Genomic DNA, 23,683 nt, shown 5'->3' with positions numbered 1-23,683 from the left:
ACCCCACCCACCGGGGGCACCCATCTCATCCCCTCCCAGGGCTACACTCGCTACCTGACGAGGGGGTGCACGCGGCGGTGCATTCGAATCCTTCATGGGACACTGGGGATCATAATAACGGTGTCCCACCTGCTTACAGGCATAGCCGGTCATGGGGCCCCTGTGAACAGGTTTACCTGTCGGGGCCTCTGGCTTCTTTACAGGGGGAGGCTGGGAACCCTTCCCTTGGTTCCCTTGGGGACTACTTTGGGGCCCTTTCTGAAACTCCCTCTGTTTACCCCTGTCCCCCCCACTCTTCTGCTGGGGACCCTGCCCACCTTTGGCTGAGTCTCCCACTGGACCCTTGTGGACCCTGGTACTGACCCAGCGGTCCGCCTCCTCAGCAAGTTTTCTAGGGTTAGATAGCTTGCTGTCAACAAGGTGCTGGCGTAGCTCTGGAAAACAGTTATTAGACAAGTGCTCCCAAGCAAACAAATCATAAAGAGCATCATAACTATCAACCTTGCTACCCTTTATCCAACCATCCATGGTTCTGCAGAAAAAAGACACATATTCAACCCACGTAGTACCAGGCAACTTCTTACATTCTCTAAAGGTTTGTCTGTACTTTTCTGGAGTTAAGCCATATCTCAGCATTAAAGCATCTTTCATATGAGTATAAGACATCCTATCCTCAGCAGGAAGGCTCAACAAGGTATCTCTCCCCTCGTTTGTAAAGCGGCTCCACAACCCCGTTCCCCAATCCTTCTCAGGGACCCGGTGGGCCAATAACGCTAACTCATATGCTTTAAACCATTGGCTAATATCTTCATTCTTACTGTAATCTTTGATCACATCTTTAGGAAAATAAAACCTACTTTCTGCAGGCACGGATGGAGTGCTGCCACCAGAGGGATTCAACTCTAAACTCTTAGTTTTAAGCTCCATCTCCCTCACCATCTTCTCACGTTCAAACGCTAATTTCTCTCTCTCAAAATCTAATCTTTTGCTCTCCATTTCAGCTTCTCTCTTGCTTCTCGCATTCTCTAATTCCAACTGCCCTCCTAATTTAAGTTTTGCCATTTCTAACTTGTACCCCCTCTCCTTCTCCCTGTCTTCTAATTCTTCGGGGGAAAGGCTCCTAGAGGACGCACTACTGCCTGGAGATGACACTGGCCCACCTGTGGGCTCTTCCTCTTCTTCTTCCTCTTCCGGTACCACCACCGGATCAGAGGGATTTCTGGCCTCTAACCAGGCCTTCAGCGCTTTGAGGAAGCCCTCTTTCTTTGAGACACCTGTGGTAGGAACTTTAAACTGCTTGCAAAATCCTTTTAGATCTTTTAGCGTGTAGGAATCTATCTTCTCCTTATCAAATTCCCCCACAACATTCTCCACAGGTGTAGCAGCTCCGGCATTCTCCATGGTCAAAACTGGCAGTGTTTAAGAAAATAAGCTCCAGGAAAGCGGAGAACAAAAATAGGATATCCTACCAAAACAGATTGTGGCTGCGTTATGGTCTGCTTTCACTATGTAGCGTACACTAATCACTGCACATGAGTCATAAATGCAAAGTTCAAATCCCACCGCTGACCACCAATGTTAGAACCGGCGGTCTCTAGTTGGCAGAGGTATACACTTCTGACAAATAGGGACCAACCAACTCTAGTCAGGGCAAGGGGATTACACACTCAGATAACCCCTGCTACCCCCTTGGTAGCTTGGCAGAGCAGACAGGCTTATCTCAGAGGCAGTGTGTTAAGCATTTATGACCACATACAGTAATAAAGTGAATACACTACAGATGGACACGACACCGAAGTTATTATAAAAATAGGATCTTTATATAAGGTTTAGCACAAGACCAAATAACGACAAAAATATACCACAGTCGTAATAAATACTCTTTGGAAGGAAAAATAATAGTTCAAGTAAGGTTTCTTCTTGGCAAATAGTTCTTTAGCAAAGTATTCTTCTGAGCACAGTTCTTTGGCAACAATGTAACCCCCACAGGAGTCACACGACGTCGAGTCTACAGGATTCCCAAGGTTCGGCGTCGACCGCGAGGAGCGCTACGTCGAGCCTGGAGTCGCAACAGACCCCACAAGTACAGTACCTTGAGAAACGAAGAAACCGAGGATCCACGGCGTCGAGATGTCGGCGTCGAGGTCGGCGTCGATCGTGCCTCGGAGTCGGGTCAATCCGCAGCGGCGCCGAGGGATGTCGGGCCGGAGCAGCGCTCACGGCGTCGAGACGGGCGTCTAGTCGATGCGATCAGCAGCGGCGTCGGGACGGGGTCGCTTGGAGGCAGAGCCGATACTCACTCCTCACTGGCGTCGATACCGGCGTCGAGACGGGGTCACTTGGAGCCGGGGCCGATACCCACTGCTCACTGGAGTTGCTGCTGGCGTCGATCGGGCCCGGCGGCGTCGAGACTGCAGATTTTCCCTTGCGTACTGGAAACAACACTTTCCAGCAATTCAGCAATTCAGTAGATGGTGAAGTCCTTTGGCCCTGTGACTTCAACAGGAGACTGGCACTCTTCCAGTCCTTGGAGATTTTCTAGCAAGTGTTCAGAGAGTACACACCAAGTTCCTCTCTCCTTGTTCCTTGGCAAAAATAAAGAAGCAGCTTTCAGGTTCCTCCACAGCAAAACAGCCCTCTGGCAGAAAGGGGAGGCAAGTCCTTAGATCAGCAGGCTTCTTGTCCTTGGTACAGGTTTCCTTGTCAGAAGTGATCTAAGTTCTTGGTTCAGGGGTCCTTCTCTTATACCCCTTTTTCCCTTTGTTCCCTTTGTCCAAGCAGGGCGATTCCCACCATCTCAGGTTTGTTGTGGGTGTTGCCAGGCAGAGGCACCTGGCCTATTCACTGGGCAGGGCAGAGTCCTCAGCCGCCCAGCAGGAGGCGGAGCCAGTATTGTCACTGGTAGGAGCAGGGCTATCAGTCGCCCAGCAGGAGGCGGGGCCAGTATTGTGTCAGGCAGGGCAGGCTACTCTTCCCTCACTCTACGTGTAAACGCCCCATTCACCCCACACTGACTCACTCAGACCTCTGGAGCCACTCAGCCCCTGACACACACACCAAACCAGCAGAGACCGGTAGATAGTTGGACAAGAAAATAGCCACTTTCTAAAAGTGCTATTTTCAAACATAGAATTTAAAAACCATCCATCCTAAAGGGTGTGTTATTAAATTCTGAGTTCAGGGATACTAAACTCGACTTGCTACCATGCTCCCTGAGTCAGATAGATTATAATGGAGTTAATAATCAGTCTGCCCAGTCTGGCCTATTGGAGGCAGGTAGCCCTTCAATAGTGAAAAACGAAAATGGCTGTAATTCACTATTAGGTCATGCCACACACATCAGGGCATGACCTACCTTTTACCAACAATGCACCCTGCCCTAGGGCCTACCATAGAGGTGTCTGAAATGTGGCAAAGGGAAGGTTTAGAGACTGGTAAGTAGGTTTCCTTACCAAGTCGACATGGCAGTCAGGGACTGCACGCAGGCGCCGCGGTGGCAGGCCTGAGACACATTTTGCACGCTGCTTCTGTGGGTGGCACAACCAGTGCTGCAAGCCCACCAGCAGCAGTTAACTTACACGCCCTTGGCACGCGCAGTGCACTAGACTAGGGTCTGAACAGTAAGTCAACCAAGCCAATCATGGTAACACCAATCAACGTAACAATTTAGCATAGGGAGCACTTGCACTGTGGCACTGATCAGCAGTGGCACAGTGCCCAAAGCAATAATCCAGCAAAAACATCGTAAACAGAGGAGGCAAACAGAAAAAAATGGAGGAGAGACTCATGCCAATGATGCCAGGTCTAACACTCCCATTTACAACCTTTGATGTACACTTCCAGAACCATTAGAGACCTCCCCAATTCCTCCAACTGCCAAGAAAACCACTAAATGTATCCCACAGATGTTTAGCAAATCGCAGATGAGCTAGATGAGGGATCCCCTCATTGTATGAGATTTGTTAAACCACATGCAAGGGTGTGGTTAAAAATGGTTTCTATACTAGAAATTGTGCGCCAGAAGGAAGAAGTTACAACTTTTTGTGTACAAGTCCCCAAACTTCCCAGTGGCAGACGAGAAGATCACGACGTACTTAAAAATAAGGTCATCTATCGGCTAAGGGAAACTAGCTATTGCTATTCCATTATAAGGGATGATATTGAGCAGATGAGAAGAAAAATTACACCAGGGATGTCGAATGAGATGGTGAAAGTTAGTTTCTTTCATAGAGCTATAGTAGAGGTCCTGATGGCCATAGACTTTGGGTACAATTCCATATGCCAATACTCCTATTACAATCAAGTACCAATTGGCTTTAAACGGAGGCACCCAGACAGGTGGTTCTGCTCATAAGGGGTGGGGCAGTTGCGGCAAGGGGGATTGTGGGTAGTCGGCGATGACTTCAGGTAGAGCGTATGTCTCATCTGGAGGACTATGAAATGATAGTTGGCCCCACTTTGGGGGAAGCACAACCTAGGCCCCCACCTTTTCCCTCCACCAAACACCAGGTCGCTCTCGTCCCAATTATGATAGTCCCTAATTTATTATGTGAGCAGGCCAATATCTGTGGAGTTTTGGGGCATGAGGCTAGCGCCGGCAGTAGTGATATCCAGGAGGCGGGCAGGGATGCACCAATGGATCAAAGTCTGAAATTAAATTTCACTTTTGTCCCCCCAGAATATCTAACCATTGTGGTATGGAATGTTGCCAATATAGCCCAGATGCTCATAGAGCAAGAATGTGGAAACTTTGTAGACTCCCATGATGTGTGTTTGATTCAAGAGATCTGGAGCGTGACCTCTCTCTAGAGGAGTAGGTACTCTTCCTATTTAATAAATGTGACCAAAAAAGAGAAAGGGAGCACATCGGATGGTTTAGCAATTTGGGTTAAAGTCGCACTTCCGTGTAAAGTAAAATTAGTCCCTGTTGACTCTCTGAACATCTTGGCAATTGATCTCGATCTGTCCTCTCGGTTTTTAAAGAATACAATAGAGTGGGCCCCGGTATAGAGGAAACCAATACTTTAGAGGTCCTTGACCATGCTCTTATTCAATATATGAGCAGTAACCCCCTACTGGTAGCTGGGTATTTCAATTGTACATTTGAGCCATTTGAATCCACTCCAACAGACTTGACAGATGAGTGGGATAGAACCTGGACAAGCCCCCAGCTAGAGTTACCTACGTTATATCGAATAAAAAAGGAGACCACATGTTGGCCCTGACGCTCCAGTATGATCTGACGGCCACTAACGGGAGGACAAATTTTGATCGTAATGTTGGCATTACTTTTAACAGGGTGGCTACTCAAGCACAATTGATTATTTTCTGGTCGATTTCAGAGTTTGGCCTATTGTGTATGATATGAAAGTCGTTGAAAGATTTAATACCAACCACAACGCCCTCAGCTTATCTTTAACCAGCTTTAAGGAGTCAGAAACTGCCAACAGGGGCTCTAATGATTTGGGTTTGTTATCTCAAACTAATGATCTAAGAACAATAAGATGGGATTGGGTGGAGAAAAACCCCTGGGCCCTAGAAGCTGTTAAGTCTGAAGTATCTGAGGAGGTGGCTGTGCTGACTAGACTTTAAAAGAAGCCAGACTAGAGAATCTGAATATTCTGCACAAGGTAATTTACACGCATATTAGAGAAACCTTGCGCAAAGTAAAAAAGTAGGGAAAACATGAAGAAAAACAGGGGGGTATGGCAGCCCAACGCTGTAGAGTGGTGCAATCATGAATGCAGGAAGGTCAAGGACGAGCTCCTAAAGGCGGTGAACTCTAAGTCTCGCCCTGATTTGGAGGGCTGTAGAGCTAGATATAGACAGGTACTTGAACGAGCCAAAAAGCAATGGGAATTTTCGCTATGGTCCTCCCTACATAGTGCCTAGTAAATAAAGATAATAAGTCCTTCTGGAAGACAGTGGCTTTTTGGTTGAACAGCCAAAGGACTGCCCTAGAGTACACTGTCCAGCTGGAGGAGTGGGGTTTATTTGCACGTAGTCCTAAGGAGGATGTGGAGGACAGTGGTCCATTGAATAAGTCTTCATCAGGCAATGTTGAAATACTTGAATTTCACTAAAAATAAACCTATGCAGCGATCAGCTTCTGTATCCTACCGGGACCTGATAGAATTTCAAACATTTTGTACAGGGAAGACCCAGAAGTATGGGGTGCTAATTTCAACTTGCTATCTAATGCCATTCTTTTGGATATGGAGATTCCCCCCCTCTTGGAAGTCGGCTGAGATTATACCGATTTTCAAGAAAGGGGACAGGGCAAACCCTGGAAGCTACAGACCCATCAGCTTAACAGACTGCAGAAATTTTTCTGCAAGCAGATTTTGGGCTCTCTTCAGGCATGTATTCTAAAGGGGAATATTTTGTCAGACTTCCAGGCTTGGTATCATGCCAACGTCAGTACCCTGGACCAGGTCTTTCAATTTCTTTGTATATATTGGGAAGAAGTTTTAGATTAAGGGGTGAAGCTGTATGCAGCGTTCGTGGACCTGTGTACAGCTTTGGACCTGGTACCATGAGGTAAACTTTGGAAGGTGCTCACAGAGGTGGGGATTGCATCAAATTTACTGGATATTCTGCTGCAATTACAATCAGTAAACAAGGCACAAGTCAGGTGCTGAGAGGAGGTACACCTAACAGAGCCCTTCATGATTGGACATGGATTCAGTCAGGGGTGTGTTTTAGCACCCACTCTGTTTTCACTATTCATTAATGGAGTAGTAGGGTGCCTTGACAGAGATGGGTGCAATGCCCCAAAAGTCGGAGGGCGAATGGCTTCTGCCTTCCTCTTTGCTGATGATACATTATTGCTATCAAAGTCTCCACCAGAGCTTCAACAGCTATTAAATGATTTTAAATACTTTTTTGACTAGCGTTGCCTGGAGATAAATGATTTCATAACAAAGTATATGGCGTTTCCTAATGGTATTCTGAAGCCCCCCGAGGGATGCATGTATGTTGGGGACAGACCTGTTGAATTAGTCTCTACCTTTGATTAGCTGGGGATTCATTTAACCAAGAATTTGTGCTGGACACCTCACACAGAGAAAGCACACCTTTTTCTAATTCAGAAAACTGCCCATATAACCAAGATCCATTGAAGAACCATGTCAAGAAAAGTGGCACCAGTACTAGAAATCTATAACATAAAGGTGTTCGGCTCAGCTACTTATGGAGCAGAACTGTGGAGAAGTGGGAACACCGGCTGTCTCTCGACGGCCGAACATCGTTTCATAAGATCCCTTCCCAACCTCCTGGCTAGCTCTCCTCTGACTCCTATATTTCTTGATTTGGCCCACAGAAATATTGCTCACAAGATGGAGTATAAGCAGTTAATGTTTTGGCATCGATTATGGACGACAGAGGAGCTTGCCCCCTATCGAGTGGGAATTAGGGATCTTATGGTATTGCCTAGGGTTAGTAAAACCCCATGGTTCTGTTCGCTTAGGGAACTATTGAGAACATTTGGGATGGAGGATTATTGGACCGACCCAGAGGAGATGTCCTCAATCATGAAAAGCAGGGTTAAGGACATCTATTTGGAATTCATTATGGTGGAGAATGTGTCTAACCCCATGGGTTCACTTACTCGCAGTTCCTAGATTAAAAACCCTATCCACTTTTTGACTATTGATGAGATTGTTCCCCCATTGGCACAGAAATTGTTTCTCCAGTTGAGGTATGAGACTCTGCCTACCAAAGTGTTTAGTAGCAAATGGCGCTGTCATGTTCTCTCCCATGCCATATATCCTGCATGTAAAGGAAGTCCAGAATCACTAGTCCACCTACTATTCTTTTAGCCTCACTACGATAACCTGAGGTCTAAGTGGATCATTCCCATCTGTCGGCTCATTAGTCCTGGCCATTACCTAGAAGTACTCAGAATACTTAGTACTGATACTATAAGAGTAGTGATAGTTAGGTTCCGGATGGCCCTGTGGATTAGAGGCTCAAAGTGCCCTGTGTAATATATTTAGTCTATTGTATCCATTATTCTGTTTTTTTTTGACAAACAATATGTATTGTTTTTAAATGGTTTTATGTAGATAGGGGATTTCATGCTTTTAAATAGAATAGTTTACTTGTTGATCTATTTACCTCTTGGTTTTTATATTTTTAGAAGGAGACATTTTGTACTCTAAATAATTTTTTTGTGTTTGTAATGTATGTATGTATATGGTCCAAGATACACATAATAAGAACTTTGTGATTAACAATATAGTCATGATGATGATGTTTTTAATTGCTTCCATTTGGAATTTGTTCCATGTGAATACTTCTTGGCAGTGCTGCTAGGTAAATGACTGCCGCAAATATTACACTGCATATATTTAGCTGTAATCTTTTCCCATGAAGGTATTGTTAAATGCTTGCAGACATCACTTTCTTTTGTGCTTGCTGGTGTAAAGATGTATCTGCATGTGTTTAAAGTTGTTGTGCACAAAAATGTATTTGTAAATAGTTAAATAGGTTGTGTTATGTTTATTTGTAGTGAGTGTAATGTGCAGTGTTCCTTATTTGCAATTAGATAGTGTGCAGTTATTGTTTCTTCAATATTTATTTTTTCCCACTGATCAATGAAGACTGCTTAACCCCTTCTGTGCCACGCCCTTTCCCCCTCCTGTGCTGGGTGTTTTATTAGTGGGTGGGGTTCATGACGAGATAGTCTCGTCATGGGCACAGCGCGACCGTGCTCCATGACGAGACTATCTCGTCATGGGCACTGAAGAGGTTAAAAAGCAGATTTTTTGAGGTATATGAGTAAAGAAGATGAGAACAGAAAAAAGGGGAAAAGGAAATGCGTATTTATATTATTACATACATTTACAGTATGAGAAATGTCTAGTTATGTTTTAGAATTATGTCTTAATGCATTGTTGAAATTGTATGTTACCTTTGTAATTCTATTATTTTTAAAACTAGTCAGTATTTCAGGTTGTTTCTTTTTGTGCCCCCTAAGTATTTTTTTAAAATAGAAAAAACCGGGAAGGGGGCCGCATGGCGCCCCTCCTAAGGCCATAATCGCCCCAGGTGCCCCATCCCCCGGGGCATGGCCCTTTAAAAAAAAAAAAATTCATATAGGAGGGGGGCGGCCTTGCCCCCCTCCTTAGGCGATGTATGGCCCCAGGACCCCATCCCCCGGGGCCGGCCTTTTTTAATATATTTTTTTAAATAAAATTTACATTTTGGGGAGGGGGGCGTGTAGCCCCTCTCCCGGGCCACTTGTAGCCCCGGGGACCCCATCCCCTGGGGCTGGCCCTCTCTGTTGGGGACCGTGGGGGGGTCCCCAATCCCCCCATGGTCCCGCCGGCTCCCCGCCTCCTGCGGGAGCCGGCATTGCTTTTCCACACGGGGAGCTGCTAAGATGTAATGTACTTTAGTAATTATTATTGCAGTGTTGTTCCATAACTTTAGATTTTGAGGCTGCCCACCTACGGGTAGATTGCTACAGCTACTAACAAACATAGGAACACATCAGTACAGCAACTCACTCACCAATCTACACACAGATTGAAGCACTCACACACACAGGCTTGCACTGATACAGCCACTGACACACCTAGACACACATTGATACAGTCACTGACACACCCAACTATACAGCGATACAGCCACTGACACATTCAGCCAAACATAAATGCATCCAATAATACATTCAGGCAGACACTGACAAACCCAGAGACATACCAATGCATACAGCCAGACATCCAGGAATACAGCAATGCAGACACTGACACAGCCTGTCAAACACTAATGCATCCAATAGCACACCCAGAGACTTACCAATGCAGACACTGACATTAAGGAGCATTTCAGCTCCCTCCCAGTTTTGGAAATAACTGATAAAATGGCTTTTTAAGTAGATTATTGGTTATTTCTTTCAGTCAGTTATCACCAGAGGTGCAGAGCACCAGAACACTCCTTGGAAAAACAGAGCGCTCTAGAAATGCCATTTACATTACATTCCATTACTGACAAACCCAGGCATACAGCAATACAGACATTGACAAAGCAAGCCAAACATGAATGCATCCAGTAACACACCCAGGCACACACTGATGGACACACTGGGACACCCAGAGGCTTAGCAATGCAGACACTGACACACCCAGGCATAAGGCAATACAGACACCGACAAACCCATCCACACACTAATGCCCCCAATAAGACACCCAGGCATTCATTGACACACACACACTGACACAACCAGGGAGATACCAATACAGACACTGACACACTAAGGTATACAACAATGCAGACACAGACACACCCATCCAAACAAGTAATGCATTCAGTAACACACTCAGGCACACACTGATGCATACTCTGACATACCCAGGCTCACATTGATTCATTTTCTAAAACACCCAGGCACAAACTCACGTATACACTAACACTCTCAGGTGCTCATTCTTGCATACATTAAAACACTCAGGCACACACTGATGCATACAGTAACACACCCAGGCACACACTAATGCATACACTAACACACCCAAGCACACACTGATGAATACACTGACACACCCAAGCCCACACTCATGCATATGCTGACACACCCAGGGAAAAACCAATACAGACACTGACACACCCAGGCATACAGCGATGTAGACGCAGACACACCCAGCCAAACAGTAATACCTCCAATAGCACACCAAGGCACTGACATACTCGGGCACATACTGACAAAAACACTGACACACCTAGGCACACACTGATGCATACACTGACACACACAGACACATACAATGCAGCCACTGATACACCCAGGCATACAGCAATGCAGACACTGACAGACCCAGCCAAACACTAATGCATCCCATAACACTCCCAGACACACTCTTACGCACACACTCCAGACAGCCAGAGACTTAGCAATGTAGATACTGACACCCAGGCATACGGCAATGCAGACACTGACTCATCGAATAACACACCCAGGCAGACAATGATGCGCACACTGACATACCCAGGGACCAATGCAGACACTGACACACACATGTATAAAGCAATGGAGACACCAACAGACCCATCCAAACACTAATGCATCAAATAAGACACCCAGGCATACAGTGCCATATAAACTGACACACCCAGACATACACTAAAGCAGACTTTGAAACACCCAGGCATTCAACAATACAGACACTGTAACACCTAATCTAACTTTAATGCATCCAATAACACACCCAGATGCACACTGACGCATAAGTGACACACCCAGGGTGATACTAATGCATACACTGACACACCTGGGCATTAATGCTGACATTGACATGGCCAGGCATACACCATAGCAGGCACTGACAAACCCATAAAAACAATAATGCATCAAATAACACACCCAGGCACACACAAATGCACACACTTACACACCCACTCCCACACTGACACATTGAAAACACAGAGTTAGGTCTTTGTTTAAGTAGATGGTGGTTCTAACAATAACTGTTTTTTTCTAGAAGGATTTTTTTAACAGATTTGTGTTTTTTTCTCCTTTTTTCCAACAAAAAGTGAATGGGGTAGTAAAAAGGATGGGGAAATGTAAAGAAGCAACTGGCTTCACTCTTTAATAAACATTATGTAGTCCCTGGAAGCTAAAACAAAAGTTAACTAAGAGCAATGCTTCTTCACTGTCTCCAAGAATGCACTGACAGAAGACATTTTTACAGCGACAATCATGTGGCATTTCGTGCAGTGAAGAACCATGCCACTCAATCCTTCATTGGCAGCTGGTTTTGTAATGACTGCAGTTGATGATGGTTCTCCCAAGGCTGCTGTAGAGGTCAACTGTCCTGCTGCACCTACTTTCTCTCACATCATCAGGTTGTAGACCCTTTCATGAATTGTTTTTAGGTTCTTCCACATGGAACTTGTCGTCCCATGTGAATACTTCTTTGCAGTGCCTCTGGATAACTGCTTGCTGCAAATATTGAATGTAATATATTTTGCTGTTACCTTCTTTTCCCCAGAAGGTATAGTACACACATCACTTTCTTTTCTGCAAATTGGTGTGTCTTCCTTTTCATCCTCAACAGTTTGTGGATGCTCATCTTGGACGTATGGTGTAGCTTCAGCCATTGTATAAAAGCAGATCAGCACTGGTTTTCAGTCCTCCTTGTAGAGACTTTACTGGAGAAATAACTGCTTTTGGGTGTGGTTTTTCATGTGCAAAGGTGGGGTCTTAATGTATTCAATCAGAAGACAAGGTTTGGGTTTGTATTCAAGTGAATTTGCAAATCCGGTGGGTAAATTTACAGATTTGCAAAACTCGAAAAACAGATATAAGGAGGTTTATATATAGTTGTAAATTTGTTCACACTGATGTCATTAATGATAAGGGAGGGGTGCACATATGCATAGTAATTTATAAAATATTCGGCTAATCCATGAATTCAGAATCATGGATTTGTTCTTATCATATGATGGGAAGTAAACACCATAGAGCTGTAGTCCGTCTATGTTTGCGGACCTGCAAATGTACCGTGGTACCACAAAAATATTTTAACAAAAATACTATTTGTTTGATTACATTTAAAAAACTTCATTTTCTTTACATGAACTACATATGTGATTGTTTTCTTTTTAAACATGTAAAAAGTATATTTATAAAAAAGAATGTGTGCAGTACAAAAAAAACTAAATACAAAATAAAAATAAAATGTTATACACTTAGTATTAGAAATAAAACCCACAAATGAAGCCCAAACAACTAAACATTAAAGGGACATAATATTATAGAAGTGGAATTTGAAAATCTTTTGAAATTCACTGAAAAAAACAAAGGTTTACAGGGACATTATAGCTTGGAAATAGTAATTAAAAAAATCTTGGAAATTCACTGAAAAAAACAAATGTTACAAGGATGTTATCATTAGGTTAAGAATTCACTTGTGCAAAACCATAGAATTTTAACAGTTATAGTTACCTCAGTGAACTACAACTCATGCCCCGCAATGCACTGCTTATGACATCGCATATTACATCACTCATGACATGGTCAGTGACATCACTCATGACATCTCAAATTACATCAATGATTTCATCATCTACAGAACCTCTCACACACCCACTCATACCCCCACACCAACACTCATACACCCACTCACACACCCACTCACATACCCATACAGTTACTCATACAACCAGACACTCACCCAAACAGCTACTCACACACCCACTTATTCACCTCTACAGCCATTCACACACCCAGTCACTCACCCATACAGCCTATCAACACAGCCACTCCTTCACCCATAAAACCACTCACACACTCACTCACGCACCCACACAACCACTTACATACACATTCACACATCTAAACAAGCACTCACACATCCACTCACTCATCTATACAGCCACTCACAAAGATTCTCACTCTCCATTACAGGTACTCACACACCAACTCACTTAACCAAACACCCACTCAAACAGCCACTCACTCACCCATACAGCTACTTATAAACCTAGTCACGCACTCATACAGCCATTCAGGCCACCACTTACTCACCCATACAGTCACTCACACACCCAGTCACTCACCGATACAGCCACTCACACAGCCGCTAAGTCAGCCACACAACTACTCACACATCCATGTGTACACCCATACAGCCACTCTCACATCCATACAGGCACTCAGACCCACACTCACACATGGATGAACAGTCACACAGCTTGTCATGAGCTCCACGCCACATGTCATGATTGTTTGTTCACACACTTCTCGTTTGTGCAATCATGCACAGTTGGCTTCATAAACATAGCAAGTTTTAATTTTGAAGACATTTGTAAACAGGTATATTTATCAAGAACTCTTGTGTTTGTAAATTGTCAGTTGGAAAACCTTGCTGCACATGACTTTGAAAAGCAAGCATTCACAAGAACTGCCATGTGTATTTAAATGAGGATGCACATTGCTTAGAAAAGCAGTTAGTCACAAAGACTGCCATGTGTATTTAAATGAAGATTTAACGGTTATACACACAATCCCTCCAGCATGTGTATTCTAATTAGGTTTCTCCTGCACAAGTGATTGCAGCCATCAAGCACCTGCCGGTGGTTAAGCAAATGAGTCTCCAGCACATGTGCCGTCAACCTATTTTAAGCTCAAGCATACCACTGAACATTGCTTAGCTTCATTTCCAGAAGAGATTACACTTACCTGAAGTCTCCAGTCCTGCGATCCCGAGCCGCCTTGCTTCCTGCTCTGGCTTCTGACTTCAGACACATTTCCTGTGGCCTTCAGCTCTCGGCCATGTCTCTTTGACTCAGCGCATCTCTGTCCAGAGGCATTCCTTCTTCTCAACCGCTCTCATTGTCCAGATTCCTGCAGAAAATAAAAAGAGGACAACATTTACGGTAAAGACAAACCATTGTATTTTGATGAGGCATTATTTAGTTGAACCAAGCTGTCGACAAACTATTACTGTGTGAGAACTGTTTTGGAACTTAGAAAAGTTACTGAGACAAAGCACTTAGAAATATTTGAAAAGAGACAAAGCGCTTAGAAATATTTAAAAACTTTCATTTTGAGACAATTCTGTGACATTCAGTGAACCATTCTGAGATCAAGAAAAAAGACTAAGAGACGCTGCAGAAATAAATTGTTTTGGAAATATTTTCTAACTTCCTTTAGTGGTTTAACGTCATTCTAATTTTGAATGGTATAATGTTTTTTTCCCTTTATTATAATAGTGTAACAGTTACAAGTGAAAGGACATAACTTCTAATTATTATTATTTATTCACTCACAAATCTCTCATTAATTGAACATTGTTCACAGATTTCTACCCAGCTAATAGCAGCAAAACACATGTATACCTATGTCGATTCCTTGATGTTAAGGTGATTGTTAGACTCTCAGTTGCATGCATATATTTTGTACAACAGCACATAATAGGTGAGATTCATGGTGTTTAATGATGTTTCTTTTACTCAGCAATCCTGATCAAAAGGCACTATAACATATTTGGTGACACTTCAGAAGTCAGTACTTGAACAATCGTGAACTCCATCAACAGCCAGTCCGAGTTCCCAGAAGATTCCAGTTCCTATCTTGAAGCAGCTAGCATCCTTGTTTTATTTCTCTTGTTTTGTTTCTTCATCCATATCCCCCTTCCCCCTGGGAGGTTGTAACATTTTGATGCATTATAAAATCATCATTCATTGCGTACTTTCAGAGGGATTTGGGAACAGTCCTCACCCAAGTGGAACTGCCTGGATTTCAGGTGAGTGACTATCTTGACACAGCCACTCACATAATATATGTTAAAAAATTGAATCACCCATTAGTAGTGAAGAAAGTATACTAATTTAACTTTTGTGGTACCTCATACCATACAAAAAAGGAGGTGGCAAGGAGGTCTGCCGGTGCCGTTTTGCAGAATTTATTTGGTCCGAGAACATTTATTGTTAGCAGTGGCCACAGTAGCTATGGAGATCATTGCACATCGTTGTCTGATATTTTCTGTTGTGGGCAAGACAGTAAACCTCTGGGGCTGTTCCAGCCGTGTCCTGACTGCTCATGAAAGGGGCATCAAAATGTGTAAGCTGCACATGCAAAAATGTGCAACATGTAGCGCATGTAAATATATCAGAAATATGGCAGGCCGTATGTGCGTCAACTCACCAGTAGGGGGAGCAAAATCACCCTTCCTGGCAACTGCAAGAGAGATTTGTTTTATTGTATTGTTCAGGTGCATTAGTAAACATTCAAAATTATTCAAAATGTATTTTTGGGAGAGTGAAAGACTCCATTAAAGCCAATTTCCTAGCATATACTTTAGAATACCGGTCTACACTGGAGGAGCATCGGCGGTTCCGTGATCCTAGAACTCGGAGTTTTATGGAGTCGCTTTCTTAAGAAGTCTCAATGCTCAGAAAAGACTTCACCAATCGAAGTGAACTTTGTTAACTACATCTTACTTTCGGAGAAAATTCTATTGTTTGTGACTCATTGATGAATTTTCCGTTGGATTCATTCTCACTAATTTGGACACTTGAGGAGACTTGTCACTTAAAAACAGAGTGATCCAAAGTCGATATCGTGAAAATCGTTAGGTTCTGGACTGGATTGGACTACACTCTGATCCTGGCCCTGAGGAAGCCCGCTGTTGGGCGAAACGCGTTGGCTGTTTCTCTGCTGCCTGTTCAACCTGCAACAATTAAAGAACCTACTTTTTCTCTGTGTATACTTGTTTTTTGAAATACGTTATGTACCATCATTATTATTACTCCTTTACAGTGTTGCCTCTCTGTTAAATGATACTTTAGAATACTGCAAAGGATTACTTTTTGCACTTTAATCCATGCTTGTTTCCTGCGCAGGGCAGCTCTGAAGTCGGTACATAACCTGCTTATCTGCATCCTAAAACTGAGCCATTTCAGATCAGCTTGCACCAAGTGCTTAGCATTGCTCGTTTTTCCAGAGCATAAAACATGAATACTTTTAAAACTCACGGTCTCACACGCATTCACAGGAGCCAGCACATGTCTTGAGACCCAATGGGGAAAAATATACTGCTCTGCTTCAGTTGTTGGTCACTGAAGTCTGCCTCTGCAGTGTAGTATGCCCCAGAGACAGTGCAGCACATGGTCTGACCAAATTATGATTTTAGCTCAAGTTCTACATACACCAGCTATGCTGCTCAAGTAGCTATCAGGTATTGTACAGCTTTCACTGGACAAGAAGTTCTATTTACCCAGGACCGAAGTTTTAGTGTGGAGGCCATAGGAGAAATATGGGCAGAGAGATGTCAGATCTAAATGTGCAGTGCCGGGAGGTGTTTGAAGACATCATTTTGTGTAGGAGCTCGAGACCTTGTCACTTTGTAAAAAACATGCACAGCTCCCATCTCCTGCTCTAATACATCTTTAGATTCTCCTGTGTAGTGCTACTAGAGCTGCATGTTGTTGTCAGGTTAAAAACATTTATTTTATTTACAGTAATAATAAAGTTCTCCTTGGCTGCTGCTTTCCATGTTGCAATATGACACTTTGCATTTCCAAATGGACTTTGCAGTGCCTAGTCTCTGACTGTTGGAATTTGCCAGGGAAGAAAGCTGCAGGCTGCACTTAACACTTTCCTGAAATTTTGTTTTCTCCAGGCTTTAGAAATGTGTTAGCATGAAAGGATATGGTATGTTTCTGTTTTTCACAAACATTTGTTTGCCGATGGTGGAGTGTTAAATTGTGCTGTAGTAATGGTCTCCGTATATCAATGTGTGTTACTCATTGATTATGTACATGGTATTCTGAGAATGCGTGAGGGTGAGTTTATGGATGTGAGGGTGTGTAGGTGCTCGTTTTGCTGACTACATGTTTTTTTGATTCTGTGTAAGTTTTGTGAAGGTGTATGAATGTCTGATTAGCAAACAATGATCTCAATTGACACACACTGAATAGGGCACCTGGCTTGCAGGGTAACAGATGGGCTCAGGGACAGCTTGAGGCACACCTAAGTGAAGGAAGCAATGGACTGAAGTGCAGAGGAGGCACAGAATGGTTGCCATGACTCCAATTCGGAGCTGTGTATGCTCTGGCTACTCAAATCAGCAGCTTTTTAATAGACTGTATTGATACAGGGCCTTAGCTCGTGTGCAATGTGAATGGGCATATGAAGGTATGTTTATGGTGGTTATATAAGCACACTTTTGGGGAAAAAATCACAGTGATGTAGCTTGCTTGTTTTTCTACTTTTTTGCACTGAGGTGGGCATACAGCTATTTCATAGTTGTAAGTCAGTAACGGGCTCACAGCAAGTTTTATGTTTGTAAATAATTAACAAGCAAGATTCCCCCACACTCACAAATGCATTTTTAGAACCAGTGGAAACTGTAAAGGCAGTTCGAATCTCCCAGCTCTATACCCAGAGAGTTGTGTAAAAACAACTTGTGTGATTTGGGTGCCTTTTCCTAACAGCCTCAACCTTTCCTTTTTGCAGATTATTGTAAAGAGAGAAGGAGCTAATTTACACTTTTTATGGGCAATGTGGCATACATATAATTAATAGGCTTGCTCTTTGTGGTTGTTTATACGTAGTGTTTTACGAGAAGGAATTTTGATGTGTAACGGTATGAGTCTCTGTCTGTGGTTAGGTATAGGGCTACCAGGTAGCTGGATGTCAGTGTGTGGTTGCGTAGAGTTATCTGGTGTATCTATATAGGGTTTGGCGTGTGAATGTATTGAAATTTACAAACCTAGTGACTGTGTCTTGGTGTCTGAAAGGGTATATATCATTTTACATAGATTTCTGGTACGGTGACGGGCCATAGGATCTCAGATGTTTGTATCTGATGAATGTGTGGGAGCTAAAGGTGTGTGGGTTGTCTGATGAATCCATCAATATCTGATGATCTGCCTGTGTCTACTATGCAGGTACGGTTGTCTGGGTAGTGCATGGGTGACTGATGATGTTCATATGTGAAAAAGACATATATCTACTACAGCAGGGTCTCTCGGTGTTGTCGATTGTAAGCATGGGTGAATGCTCGTTGAACTGTCCCATCTACAATCACTCTTTCTGGTTATAGTTAGCTTCTGTCAAACCCTGTTCAGGCAGGTGGTGAGTGCCAGGGAAAAGCAGGACTTCTGAGCTACAATCATGACTTATGGTGTTGCTTTCCTCTTGTGTCATGGAGTTCCGCTTAGTATGACTCTGCAAACTGGGCCAAGGACTTACTTTCCACTTTTGACTCTCAGGAAAGTTAGGGTGAGCAGTGAAAGGCTTCTCAGGGAGGTGCTGTAATGTTGGTGTGTGTGGGTTGGTGTCTAGAGGGAGTTATGAGCTTTGCTACAAATTTCAAGGGCATTTGTTACTCTGGATATATGGGTGAGTTGCAAGAGTGCTTCAGAGCCTGAAAAGGTGGCAGAAATGTACCTTTTGAGGGTTCCTAAAGGCACTGTGAGGGTCTCTGGGAGTCTTATAAAGATGTTTGCAAAGCCCACCCCTGCTTTGCATACAAATTAATTCCATCACTCCTGCTCAATTTTACAGTGATCAGAGCCAACAATCACTGTTTCTGTGAGAACCCTACCCAGCACCAACCAATCGAAATTCCCAAACTATCTCCCCTGTACTGCCACCTTTTCTGATTACCTCTTACCGGGCCTACCATTATCAGTACTAATTTGTGTCTCTGTGGCTGGTGGTTCTGTGTGAGTGCAGTGTATCAGTTTTCTGACACTGTTGATGTGCTCACATTTATTAGGTTCTTAATATGTATAGTTTTTTGATTTGTATGTAAATGTGAAGGGAAGTTTTGAGGATGTTACGGCATTAGGGTTACAGGATCATAAATTATTTAATGTTCATATTTTCCTTGTGGCTCATACAATATTTTCATTGGCTGATGTTTTTAATATCAGTTGTATAGGAGGGACAAGGTCTGCACTTCCACCAAGAATTTCAAGTGATCTTTTGTATCTCTTGTCTTTGTTGGGATGGAGTTCCTTAATTGTGCAGCTTGTGGGGAAAAGGCGAGCCCACAAGTATGTATCTTGTTGTGAGGGGGAAGGTCAGATGGGTTGTTAGTCTAGAAGGCAGGGTCCTGTTCTTTAAATATCTTTTGATCTTAGTTTGGATAAACAATGGACTTTGCCTTGCATGACCATGTGGACAATGCAGAGTGCATAGATCTGGTCTACCCCACATAAGAAATAGCAGTCTTACTTCACAGGAAAGGATACAAGAAGCATACTGTGTTGACTGACAACTGGGTGGATAGATGGTTTTACATTTTCTAAAATACAGGCAAATAGAATAGAGAAAATATGAATATACCATCAACACAATAGTTTCACACACATAGACAATGGTAATCAGATGGTTCAATTGTAGTTTGTCATTCACTTTCCAAAGTCCTTGTGTTGAGTCCTGAGCAGTAGTAACGATATATGTATCGTTAATTGAGCTCAGTGGGAATGTACGTGTGGGATTCTACGTGTGTTCGAATCTCACTGTGAACTTGTTGACCATTATTAGTCCTTGTGATCTTTAAAGATGCTTTTGATTTTAATGTGTTTTGCATGTCTGTTATGAGATGGGCTATATGTGCAGGTTGAATGGAACCTTTGTGTTTAAAATGAAAGTGGGACGGTCTGTGGGGAGCGAGTGGGAGTCCCTCCAGAATTAGCATTTGTTTTGTAGCTACATTGAATTGTATGGATTCCACATTAGAGTTGTGATTTGAATTGACATGATGAGATTTATTTCTATCACAACATTATGTGCAAGTAGAGGTTTTTATCTATAAATATCTGTTGGATTTTGTGTTGGTTTTCTCTTAAGGCCCGATTGTAACTTCCCAGCGCTACTTATCTCCTGTTTTGAGGCATTTCTGCCCTGTTCATTAGATGATACAGGTTTTTCTGATTTTGTGTTTTGCAACTCCCCTGTTTCCCTGCCTCCCCATTTCAGTCTCATGGGCCCTCTTTCTTTTGGTGAGTCAGTAAGTCATTCAAGCCCAGCAAGGCAGCAATGATAGTAATTTTTTCTACTCCCCTGTGGACTAGCTCAGGGAGTGAAAAAATACCTCCCTGAATCCTTAGTTTGTGCTTATATGTCAACAGCCCATTCCCAGCCCTACAGTAAGGCCTGTGAATTCAGATAGCCATGGGTAGCATACTGCTGCTGCAGTGCAGGTGAAAAGTTTACCTTTCATACCTTGGCAAGGTAAAAATAATTTGTTCTGAATGTACTCCTTGGCCAAGGCTGGGGAGAGAATAAAAGAGAGTCCCTTGCCCTCTGACATGGCAAGGGGCATCTTAAAAAAATAATTCCTTGCCAATTTACCATTTTAAACATGGTGGCCTGATAGACTTGGCGTTTGCCATGCCAGTGAGTTTGGGGCTATTTTTGTAACACCACTCCCTGGCCTGTTTGAAACTGAGAGACAGCTGAAGAAATTGTCCTACCACACTTGCATAATGCAAAACCTTCACTCCAGCTGTGCTGAGCTGTTTCACTTTTTATCGTTTATTTATATCATCCCATTCCTTACGAAGTTCATGTACATAGAAATGCAAGGATTTAGAATGTACTGTGCACGTGCTTGTAAAATAAAATTATAGTTATTATTGGCGATGATTTCCCGTTTTTTCTATTACATCATTAGACAACCGCAAAATCTCACATACTTGTTCAACTTCAGTGCTTTATTGTCCTGTATCTTAGGCCAAAAGTGTAGGAAAGTGGCTCAAATCAAATCAAATATAAGCTTTATTCGATTTATCAATAAATCATAAAAGCATACAAATACAATTTATGCGGATAATTTAAGAACAGTTTTCATATGAACAAAATTACAAAAATGGATAAAACATTTCTCCAAAAGTTAAAATCTACAGCAGTCATTTGGATGAGGGGCCTCGTTTTACACTAATCAGTCAATATTAACGAGTATTAGTTAACTCATTGAGTTTCTAAATTTCATCACTGACATTAAAAAGCGAGAAACAGCAAAGATGACATCCACATCTTCTAAAAGCAAAAGTTTTAAATATGCAGGTTTACATGTTCTTATTCCCCAGCGTTTAAGTAAGGGTAGAAGAAATATTTTCCTCGGGCTGGTATACAGATTACAAAAGAACATGATGTGAATGTTACTTTGTGTTGAATGGTCGTCGCATGGACATATTAATTTCAGTGAGGCCCAGTCATTCTCTTTCGGCAAAGTGACCAAGCGGAAGAAAAACCCTAGGCGCAGCCTAGTTAAAAGCATGCGAGCATAGGGTGCTTTTTCAAGCCCAAGGTAAGATTGTAAGCCTTCAGTAGGGGTGATTTGCTGATAACTCAGGGTTGTGCATTTATGTTTCTCAGTGTCCCATCTAGCACTCTCTAAGTGTATAGATAATAGTTTTTTGAGGGCCGGTCTAGTCAAGGTTTGAAGGGTCTCTGGTTCGTGGTAAAATTCAGAGTGTCCAATGTTAGAGAACATCGTTTGTACATATCGCAGCCACTTGACTTTTGCTACACCGTCCAAAGCCATGCAGTCTTTCATGAGGTTTCTATTCAATTTGCACTCCTCTGTGGTCCAGATCTTATGCCAAAGCAAACAAGGTGATATTTTTATGATGTCGCTAAGGTATTTGACGCCGGTCTCAATATGAGTCATAAAAGTCGACGTGGTTTTGGACACACCTAGTAAGTAACAGATGAAAATATTCTCGCAAGTTTGTAATGAGGACACATTCTCGAAACCCCAGAGTCCTGCGCCATATGTGGCCGTAGCTATACACTTTGCCCGGTAAATCTGTAACATTTCATGAATGGGTTTACCCCCAATTTTGGCTGCAAAGGTTCTTAAAGCGCCTATGGCACGGCTAAAGGCGAGTTTCCTAGCTGACACTGCGTGTTTCCACCTTCCCCTCCTGTCAAACACAATGCCCAAATAGCAAAAAGTGTCTGTGATGGCAATCTTTTGCTGATCTAAATATATTGAGCATGATGGTCTGTTGTTCTTTTGGGAGCAGGGCATGGAGAAAGTTTTGGAAATGTTCACCTTTAAATTTCTTTTACCCATGTAGGATGAAAATTCATTTACAGCTCTCTGCAAACCTACTTTTGTCCTAGACATAATTGCCGCGTCATCGGCATATAGAAGAATGGGTACAGGCCTACCATTAACAGCCGGATAATCGCTTGACAGAGTTATTAAGCTTTCAGCGATAGAGTTTATGTAAAAAGTGAAAAGCAAGGGCGCAAGTATGCAGCCTTGCCTCACCCCTCTGTTTATGGCGAATTTTTGTGAGCATTGCCCCTGGGTCCCAAATCTTACTCTGGCCCCCGCTTCTCTATATAGTTCTTTGATAAATGTGAGGATCGCTGAGTCCACCCCGATGTCTTCCAGTGTCGACCAGAGCATCGCATGGTCCACGCAATCGAATGCGGAGCTGAGGTCGACAAAGGTAACAAATAAGTCCCCTTTTTTGGCCTGCGTATATTTAGAGACTAATAGGGACAAATTTAGGGATTGCTCCAATGTCCCTAGTCCCTTTCGGAACCCATATTGGAACTCCGAGATAACCTTCTTCTCTTCTTCCCAGTGTTGTATCCTCTTAAGGACAATCCTGCCAGCAACTTTCATGAGTCCGTCCAATAGCGATATTGGACGGTAACAAGCCGGGTCGTCCCTATTCCCTTTTTTAAATATGGGGACTACGATTGCGTCCGACCAGGTGGAAATAAAACCGCATTTATTTCCCATATTTAATACATTGGTTAACAAGGGAACCCAAAAGTCCGGTTCTGATTTATAGAGATCCACTGGGGTGTGGTCAGGGCCGGGGATTTACCTAAAGGACTTTCTCTAAGGGCATCTTCCACTTCTAGTGTGGTGAATACCAGTTCAATGGGGTAAGGAGGTGCTGGGGAGACAGTTGGGTGGTTATCCTGAATTATGCTATCTGGGGGTGAATTCACCTTGCATGGGTTCGGGACATTACCCTGTGTGTTGTTGGAATAAAGATTACCATAATGTTCTACCCAGAGCTCAGCCGTTATAGCCACTTCTACAGAATTATCTCTGTCTTTTGAGTTATAAACAGATCTTATGACTTTCCAGAAGGCATTACTGTCCTTATTCCTGGCGGCTTCCCCCAAAGCTTCCCAGGCCTCCTGCTTCAGTTTCGCCCTCCGCTGTTTAATTGCCAGCTTATAATC

This window comes from Triturus cristatus, chromosome 12 (assembly GCF_964204655.1).
Source record: "Triturus cristatus chromosome 12, aTriCri1.1, whole genome shotgun sequence".
In the NCBI taxonomy this organism is placed as follows: domain Eukaryota; kingdom Metazoa; phylum Chordata; class Amphibia; order Caudata; family Salamandridae; genus Triturus; species Triturus cristatus.
Note: the sequence above shows the minus strand (reverse complement) of the source record.